We start from the raw sequence: 8,210 nt of genomic DNA on the forward strand, positions 1-8,210 counted from the left end.
TTCAGGTCTATATTTAATTTAGCCACAGTGACTCCTACTACTCCATCACTCTTTGCTTGCCAGCACACATTAGTCCTCTTTATGATATGTGTGATCTCTAGTGTGTATTGCAACCTCTTCTTATTTTTACATTTGCATATGCCTTTCTTTTTCTATGATATGTATTTTATGCTTGCTATTGTACCTTTTGTTTTGGAAATGGGCCCTATGCACAGAGGAACTGTATGCTAATGAGAACCAAACCACTCAGAATCTTGCTTTCTTGACTGAAAATAGGTTGCATAAATCCTGGCTGAAATCAACATGAACTCAACATTTCTTCTTGTATAGTAGGTGATTTACATACAATAATCTTTAAAGGACACAGAGAGTGGAAACTTATCTTACAGAATGACAGGTAAATTTTACTGTGAAATAATCAATTTCCTTCCTTCAATATTTCTTTTAATAATTTTGAACATCATATATCTTAACAAGAAATTTTCCCAGCCACTGTGATTAACACGCAAAGCTGTTTCTTAACAGTATTCACTCTTTTTTAAAAGATGACACTGAGAGCTTAGAGGCTCTTGTTCTTAATTTTTAAACCTACTAATTTCATTGTGTCTGACACAAAGCAGAACATCTTTGCCATAATTACTGTATAAGTTATTTTTTTTTCCCACAAAGTTGTAATTTTCCTAAAATAAGCTGGACTGCTTCAATTATGTAAATCAAATATCTAGAGAATATAATGACTGCATTGGTGAAACACAATAGAACTTAATAAGAAGCCAGCAGAGAGAGGGAGAGAGTGATGGGGAAGGCAAGAGCCCAAATGAGGATGTTTTTTTCAATTAGAACCGCAGCAAATTCTCTGCCCTGCTGGTAAACTGGCTGCTGCAGCTTTTCACTGTGCCAGATTTGTTCTTCCCTTGGTGCCAGAGTGCGACCATTAAGATTGGCAGGAAGTCTAGGCTAAAATGAAAGCTAGTGTGCAGAGATTGAGGGTGGCTGAGAAAAACCAATGGTTTGCTTCTGTTGTTATTTTTGTATATTTGTATTAGAAGCAAATATATAGGCAGCAGTGTCTAAAAGAGCCAAAGAACTAATGATACATTTCAAGTGAGATGTTTCAAGCAATATGAGGTGAAACAATGACTGGGAGATGGAAAACGGCCATAGTAATGGCTAAAAAATGTGTTAATACTCAAGACTGACAACCTGCATCAAATGGCTGGCACAAGGTGGCCTTGATCCTGAAAGTCTGAGAACAGCTGACTCTTCCATACATACTCCTTTTATGTGACTCTCATAAATCCCAGCCTTCCTTCACTCAAGACCTTCTCAGAGACCTGAATTACACTGTTCTTAGAATGCATCTGTTTCTATCTCTTTGCTCCAGATGGAGTGGTCAGATTGAAGAGAGATATTACAAAGGTGAAGTACCACCATTGATTTATATTATGAAGTCACTCTGCTTTATTTTCCATCCTAATCTTTGTGGGTTTTATTTTGAAAATCTTTTTTAGCAGCTGACACATTCAGCAGAGACTTTCCCTGAACTCTCTTCAGCGATTCCCATTTTTTTCTAAATAACTATAGCTAATGTAGAAGTTTTGAAAGTTTACTTTGCTTAGACTTCTGGACTTCTGGTTTTTGCTAGTTCTTGGCTAAAATCAGTGTAGAAAGTGTATTCTTGTGTGCGTGTAGTTTAATTTCTTTCTGCTCTGTACCCCATTCCCTTCCCCAATACTAGCTTTTCAAGAGATACACAAGGTGTATAAATATGCCAGTATTCTAATATAGATTCTGAAAGCTTCTCACAGTTTTGTAAAACTCAATAACTGTTTTTGCAATCTTAAGTTCCTTTAGCATCCTATCCTACAATTTTGTTGCTAATACTTTGCTCCTGCAGTGCCTCTCTTATCTCAGTCTCTGACTGTGATACATTATTCCTATGTGGATAGAAAAACTTCAAAACAGATATGTCCTAAAATCTGATAAAAATATTTTCAACCCTGTCCATCATCAAAGTGGTTTTCCTCCTCTTGGTGTAGCAATCCCACTTATACTATTACTTTTTCCTCCTTCACCTCATCCTAATTAAATTCTTGCTTGTTTTTCATGCCTATGCTTCTTCAATTACCTCTTTCAAAAGAGTTGTGTTCTTTACTAAGGGAAAGTACTTTCCCTCTGGCCAAAGCAGCTGAAGAAAGCACTAGGCTTCTTACAGGTAGATGCGACAGGTAGTACCTAACACAATAGGATTAATGGCCGTTCCATACAAGAACAAACATTTTGTGGGCAAAGAATCATAGGATGGCATTATTTGCATTAGTCCTACTTGTAGGTCAACTACATTTCACTTGGTCTTTTTTGGGGAAACTTAGAGGTATATTGATTAGAAACTTTCCTTGCATATTCCCTTACCTTGGTGGCTGTGCTGAAATATGAGATTGCTTATTGTACTTGATTGCTTAATCGTACAGAGATCAAAAAGCTTTACATCATTTCTGGTTCTAGCAGAACAGCGGAGACCAAGCATCACAATCAGACTGTAATTGCTGACAGATAATAATCTTTCTTTCCTTGGTATTGTAGGTCAGTTTATGTTCAGACAGATGTGTTTTATGGCAATTGAAAAAGAAGGGGTAGTAGAGATCGTGCATAACATAGGAGTAAGAGAAAGAAAAATGAGAAGAGTAACAAATTAAATATAACAGATAAATACTTAAATTTTGTACACATACTGGTAGCCATGAAGCACTCTCTCAAGTGCTGGACAGAATAGAATGAACACGCATATTTGCATATTTATCGATTTTATTTTTATATTTTCCAAAGTTGGTAAGTTAGTGGCATGATAGTGCCACTTGCTAGTCCACAACACATTTTGCAAGGCTTGCTTCCAAGATTAAATGATTTTATTACCATAGTTTAAAACTGTGCAAAGGACTGTTTCAGGGGAAGTTTTACCAATAACACAAGCACACAGAGGAAAAATAGCACTCATAATGGCATTCAGCAGCACATGTTACAGGTACCTTTTGTAGGAATTGTCAGCAAAGTTGAATTATTGTCATGATCCTTCAGCATATGAAACAGGCTTTAAGTTCTCAGATATCTGAATTTCCAATATATAGAGGAAATACTAGATCCCGGTTATTCCAGCATATAAGAGGAAAAAAACTTGCCATTTAATTGTATGCACAAATCCTATCTGAAATAGTAGGTATAATTCTGAAGGACAGAACACAGTGGGTTTTGGCTGTACTATTGTCGCAGAACGGCTACAGTGTAAGACAGTTATTACTTCTTCCCTATCAAATGAAGCCTTGGATAAGATATTATTGTCTTTGAACTCCTTTAAACTCTATCAAATACAAGACTGAGCTAAGCAGACCATAATTACTTCATTTACCACACAGTTTCATCTGATTTGCTATGGAAATCAGTAGGGGGACCTTCAATTACAGCACAGATAACAAGGTTCTATGTATTGTAGCTGAATCTAAGTACCAAAAGACACATAACAAAAATCGAGGAAAACTCACAAGAAAATGCTATCTGATGATATATTTGCCCTGATATATCTTGTCTCTGCTATATATTGTTCCTAACCAGTCTTCAGCTAATTAAAAATGTGAGAAAACAAGAGTTTAAAGGACCAATCTTCTTCAATATAAGAAAAGTAAAAAAATCTTTTTAAAAAAGCGTCCTGAAAGAACTGCAAGTGAATGAATCATCACAGAGAAACTATTACACAGAACTCTAGGTGCTACTGCTCATTTCAAGAAGGCCTTTGGATAAAATAAAGAAATAATATTTTAACTCAGAGAGAACAGGGGAAAAAGATAACTCAAGTTTATTGAGCCAGGTATAATGACAAAAGATGGGTGAAGCTGCAGCTTCATTTGCAATTTTTATTGTTATAACTTGGGAAATTATAAAAATCAAGAGTTTATGGGATTAAGCGAGCTCATAGTAGTAGTCCATTTTATGATGAATCTGGCAAAATCCTTCAGTGATATGTAGCTTAACTAGATGGAATTTTACACACTGTTAAACAGTGTAGAAGCTCTTTAGAAACCTATGAAAACAATTTATCCATCATTAGTGACACATAAAAACAACTGTGGACAACTTTGGTGGTGTGCTCATAAACCCTGAAGAATGAGGGCTCAAAAACATTGACCTAGGAACTGACACACTGGAAAACCTGCTAGACTCAGATATGTTTTTTAAATTTTATTTATTTATTTTTTATTTTAAGATGGAAGTCTTTGCTGGCCATTTGGATTTTCTTAATTTTGGATGAAGAAGAGAAGCTGCAGGCTCAGCATGGTCTTTTCACACTCATTCTGCCTTTTCTGCATGTTGGACTTTGAGACATGACAGAATTGCAAGGGATTATTACTGATCCTTTCTCTTTCTTCAAATCTGTATGAAAGCATTCCCAAGTGTTCCACCTGGTACGAATATTAAGACTGGCAGCTTTAGCAGAGCTCTGCTCTGATAATCACAATCAAATGATCTTCCCTCTTCCATTTGCACTGTGAAATAAAAAAAAAAAGTTATCCTCCTTTCAGGCTAACAATTGTACTTAATGTCACAATATTCCCCGCAATTTCCTATAGCCTGCATTTTCTTAGATATGTACTATACATAGCATTACTATAGGTCTGACATACTGTTGTTTGTACACAAACAATTCCAAATCAGTTAGAACAAATCATGAAAAGAAAAAATAATCCACTGGAAAACATTTTCTGTTACATCTGTTTTCACTTCATTACAAAAGATATTTTCATACATGCATGCACACACACGCACAAATAAAAATAGCTTTTGCTTTGTCAGAATATGGACTTCCACTCTGAAATAAAAAAAAGAGAGAGAGAGAGTACACTCATGGAAGAATTACTAACCATTTATTTTCCTTGTTTATTTTGTTTAATATTTATGCATAAAAGGCACTTCATACTTCCTAGTCCATCTTCTTTCTCTTATCTGGATCCTGCAGTGAAATCATAATAAAAAGGAGGGAAAAAAAAACAATTCCAGCAAAGATAATTAGTCCATTTTACTGGCATTGGTCTATCACTGCTGAATACTTAAGAAAATGTGTGTTTACTGTCATGGCCTCAGGAGAGGTGCATTTTGTTTCCAAAAGCATCCTGCAGGACAACCATCATATAATCCTACTCGAGTGTCCTTTAGTGCAGTGTAAACAGTGTAATGCAGGAGATTTATTACAAAATAGCAACACTGAACTGTTGTGATTTCAATCTATTTAACAATCTTGAGGCTTTTTAAGGTAATGCATCAAACAATGTTTTACCTTGTTTGCGATAAAAAGTGGGTCCTGGGACTACGCAAACCACACTGTGCTCTTCTGTGTATAAAGAATCCAGCCCTTTTGCACAGACACTGGTCTCAAATGAGGTGATTTTAAATGTCATAATGGAACCAAGCATATGCTCTTTTAGCTAGGCAATACCAGTCAGCTGATGTCAGAGAGACTGTCCTTGACTGGGATTATGACCACGTCCTGATGGGACATGGTTCTATTCTTGCAGTCGGTGCAGCTCTTCAATAAAGTGGTCAAATACAAGGCACATGTGTATGTTTTATTAGCAGAACGAGTAGCACACATTTTAGTGTCTGCCCCTTCTTACATACTGTTATCACTGGGAGCCTATTTTTGGAATTTAAAGTGCTCGATCTGTGCTTAATTTGCCCCCTTGTGTTATACATAACTCTGAAGAAAGAATTGCAACAAAAAGAAAGAGAAACAAAGCTTCTGTTCTGTTCCTTCCCCTTGAACAAGTGAATAAAATGCACATACTTCACAAAAGACCTTGCTGCTGCTTCTGCTCACAGATAGGAACATCTTCCGAGTCAAATGTGCCTGTTTGGAGATGTTTTATAGTAATCCGCTTACTTCTATTCCCTCCTCTACTTAATAGTCCATGAAGAACTTGAGAATCTGTGAAAGCGGTGTCCTTCTGAAGCTTCTTGCTCCCTGTAGTGTGGGTCCCTCTGATGTTTCAGTCCTTGACTCTGTCGCATATGCACAGCAGATAATAAAAAACCAAGTTGCTTTTCTAGAAAAGTCATGGCTCACTGATCTCATTAGGAACATACCTTATTCTTTCTCAGCAGATCCTTTGGCTCTGGCCCTTGAAGCTGTTTGAAATTCTTTGGCAGCTCAGGAGGGAGGCTGAATAGTGTGATATTTGTTCACTCCTCATTGCCAGTCTGACAAGTGAACAGCAGTTCACCAGAGTTCAAACATCTGGCAAACAGCTCGCTGCAGCTCTAAGCTGTCACACATTAATAAAGACCAATTGTTCTGTCAAGAGCATGTTGAGAAGTTTAAAGGAAGAGAAGAGCTAAGGGGAAACGTGCTAATTAAAAGTATCTATATAGAGCTGTAGTGAATAAAATATGATTAATTTAACTTTCTTAAAGGTAAATCTATGTTACAGCATCAGGCATGAACTTTGTTTAGCCTAACTGAAGAGGAGAAGAGGCTGCCACCCTTACTCCTGTTGAATAACACCTTATTCACTGGATAGTTCTGTGGGATCCCATTGGACTCTGAGATGTATTTCTGTGGTTGATGTTAAGGGAAGATGGAAGGGTACATTTCCATACTGATTCTTCCTCTAATTTTAAAATATACTAATCTGCTTCTGAAAAAGGACAGCAACATATCAATCCTCTTTGTTCATGTCTTCAAACTCTTTGCTGCTCATTGTCTGTCAATATGCTATACATTACATATTACACAGTGCATTTGGTTTGAAATATGCCTTAAAGAGAAGCATGTGGAGAAGGTCGTGAAAAACTCTATTTATATTTCACAGACAAATCATACATTTTCTATTTCAAGACATCTAACATTTGCCCCATCACTTTCCAAATGTCAGTTTCTCTGCTATTTTCAAATACATGGCTTTTGTACTGCATTGCAACATTAATTTTTAAAGAAAAATCCATAGTTTTGTTAGATACAGACACAATATTTTAGCTTTTCATTCCATGTCTCTGACCACTTCTCTTTCTAACAGCTTATAAAAGAAGAAAAATCTCCAAAGAACAGATTCTTCTCTCTTTGCTTCAGAGAGGATGAATTCAGAAACATCTTTACATCTGGAATAATCTTGTAAAACGTGCTGATATCTTAGGAATGATACCAGGAACAGTCCATTCAAGAATTCCCTTGAATTTTGCCCTTCAAGAGTAAGAGATGAGGGTGGCTCATGCCCTGGAGTGTGCTTAGACAGGAGTGAAGGATGGGGGAAGAAGCGCTTGTTTTTCCTGCTTCTGCTTTGAGAAGTGGGGAACCCTAATGCTCAGCACCCTACGTGTCCTAAGATATTCTCGTCAGCAGTAGCTGCTGGCAGCGACCTGGCAAGGGCCATTGAGACCAGGATCATTTTGTAGCCTGCTGGTCTGGGTGAATGCCTACTGTTCTGCACCTAGAGCTAGCCTTAGTGTTAAGCAACTTGAAACAGTTCTTACACAACATGTCTGAATAATTAGAGGATTTCATGTGGAAAACAGGTCTTTTGGAGAACAGAAATGGGCAAGGTACCTCTAAACCTTTGGATCACGATCTGAAACTGTGGTTTATACCAAATGGTAGCAACAGTAATTTTTTGACAGTTAATGTTCTACTTGTAAACAGGTTTTTTGGGAACAAGCTGCTCATCTTACAAATACCCATATTGGTCAGTGCAACTGCCAGAGAGAGACTAAAGGCTAGAAAGATATGCAATATAATGAATGACTTAGAGATTTCTTTGGAGGCATAATACAGAAATTTACATTATTACTACAAGTGGTGTACTAGTGCTGAGAATACAGATGTGCACTTCAATAAGCTCTTTTCACAGATTTCTCTTTAAAAAGCAGTTTAAAATAAATGTGCAGTCTACCTGTCAATAAGTTTTCACAACCAAGACTAAGCAGGGGTGATTCTCTGCATAGTATTTGTCATTGTTGGCCTTGTGGTAATTAATCCATCTGTCCATTGCTGCAGCTGATCCTCTGCATCTGTTCAACAGATCTTTGCTGAATTGCTGGTTGAAGATGAAGTGCTTAGATGTGGAAAGAAGCATACAGCTCTTCTTGGAGCAGCTTTTTGTCAGCCTTCCTATTGCTAACCTCACATCTGCTTCAGCATATAAGACAGCTGCATGAGGTGTCTTCACCATGAG

At 37.0% G+C, this 8,210-nt stretch overlaps 1 long non-coding RNA gene across 1 annotated transcript; it reads right to left on the reverse strand.

Annotated features, from left to right (window-relative positions):
- Positions 1-2,787: 2,787 nt before the first annotated feature.
- LOC129207085 (uncharacterized) lies at positions 2,788-6,258 on the reverse strand. The gene is made up of 4 exons (XR_008577369.1): positions 6,130-6,258; positions 5,831-6,045; positions 4,911-4,999; positions 2,788-4,535 (listed from the first exon to the last, which is right to left on the reverse strand). It is a non-coding gene; the product is annotated as an uncharacterized LOC129207085 (long non-coding RNA).
- Between the last annotated feature and the right edge of the window lie 1,952 nt (positions 6,259-8,210).

Source organism: Grus americana, chromosome 5, assembly GCF_028858705.1.
Source record: "Grus americana isolate bGruAme1 chromosome 5, bGruAme1.mat, whole genome shotgun sequence".
NCBI classification, from domain to species: Eukaryota; Metazoa; Chordata; class Aves; order Gruiformes; family Gruidae; genus Grus; species Grus americana.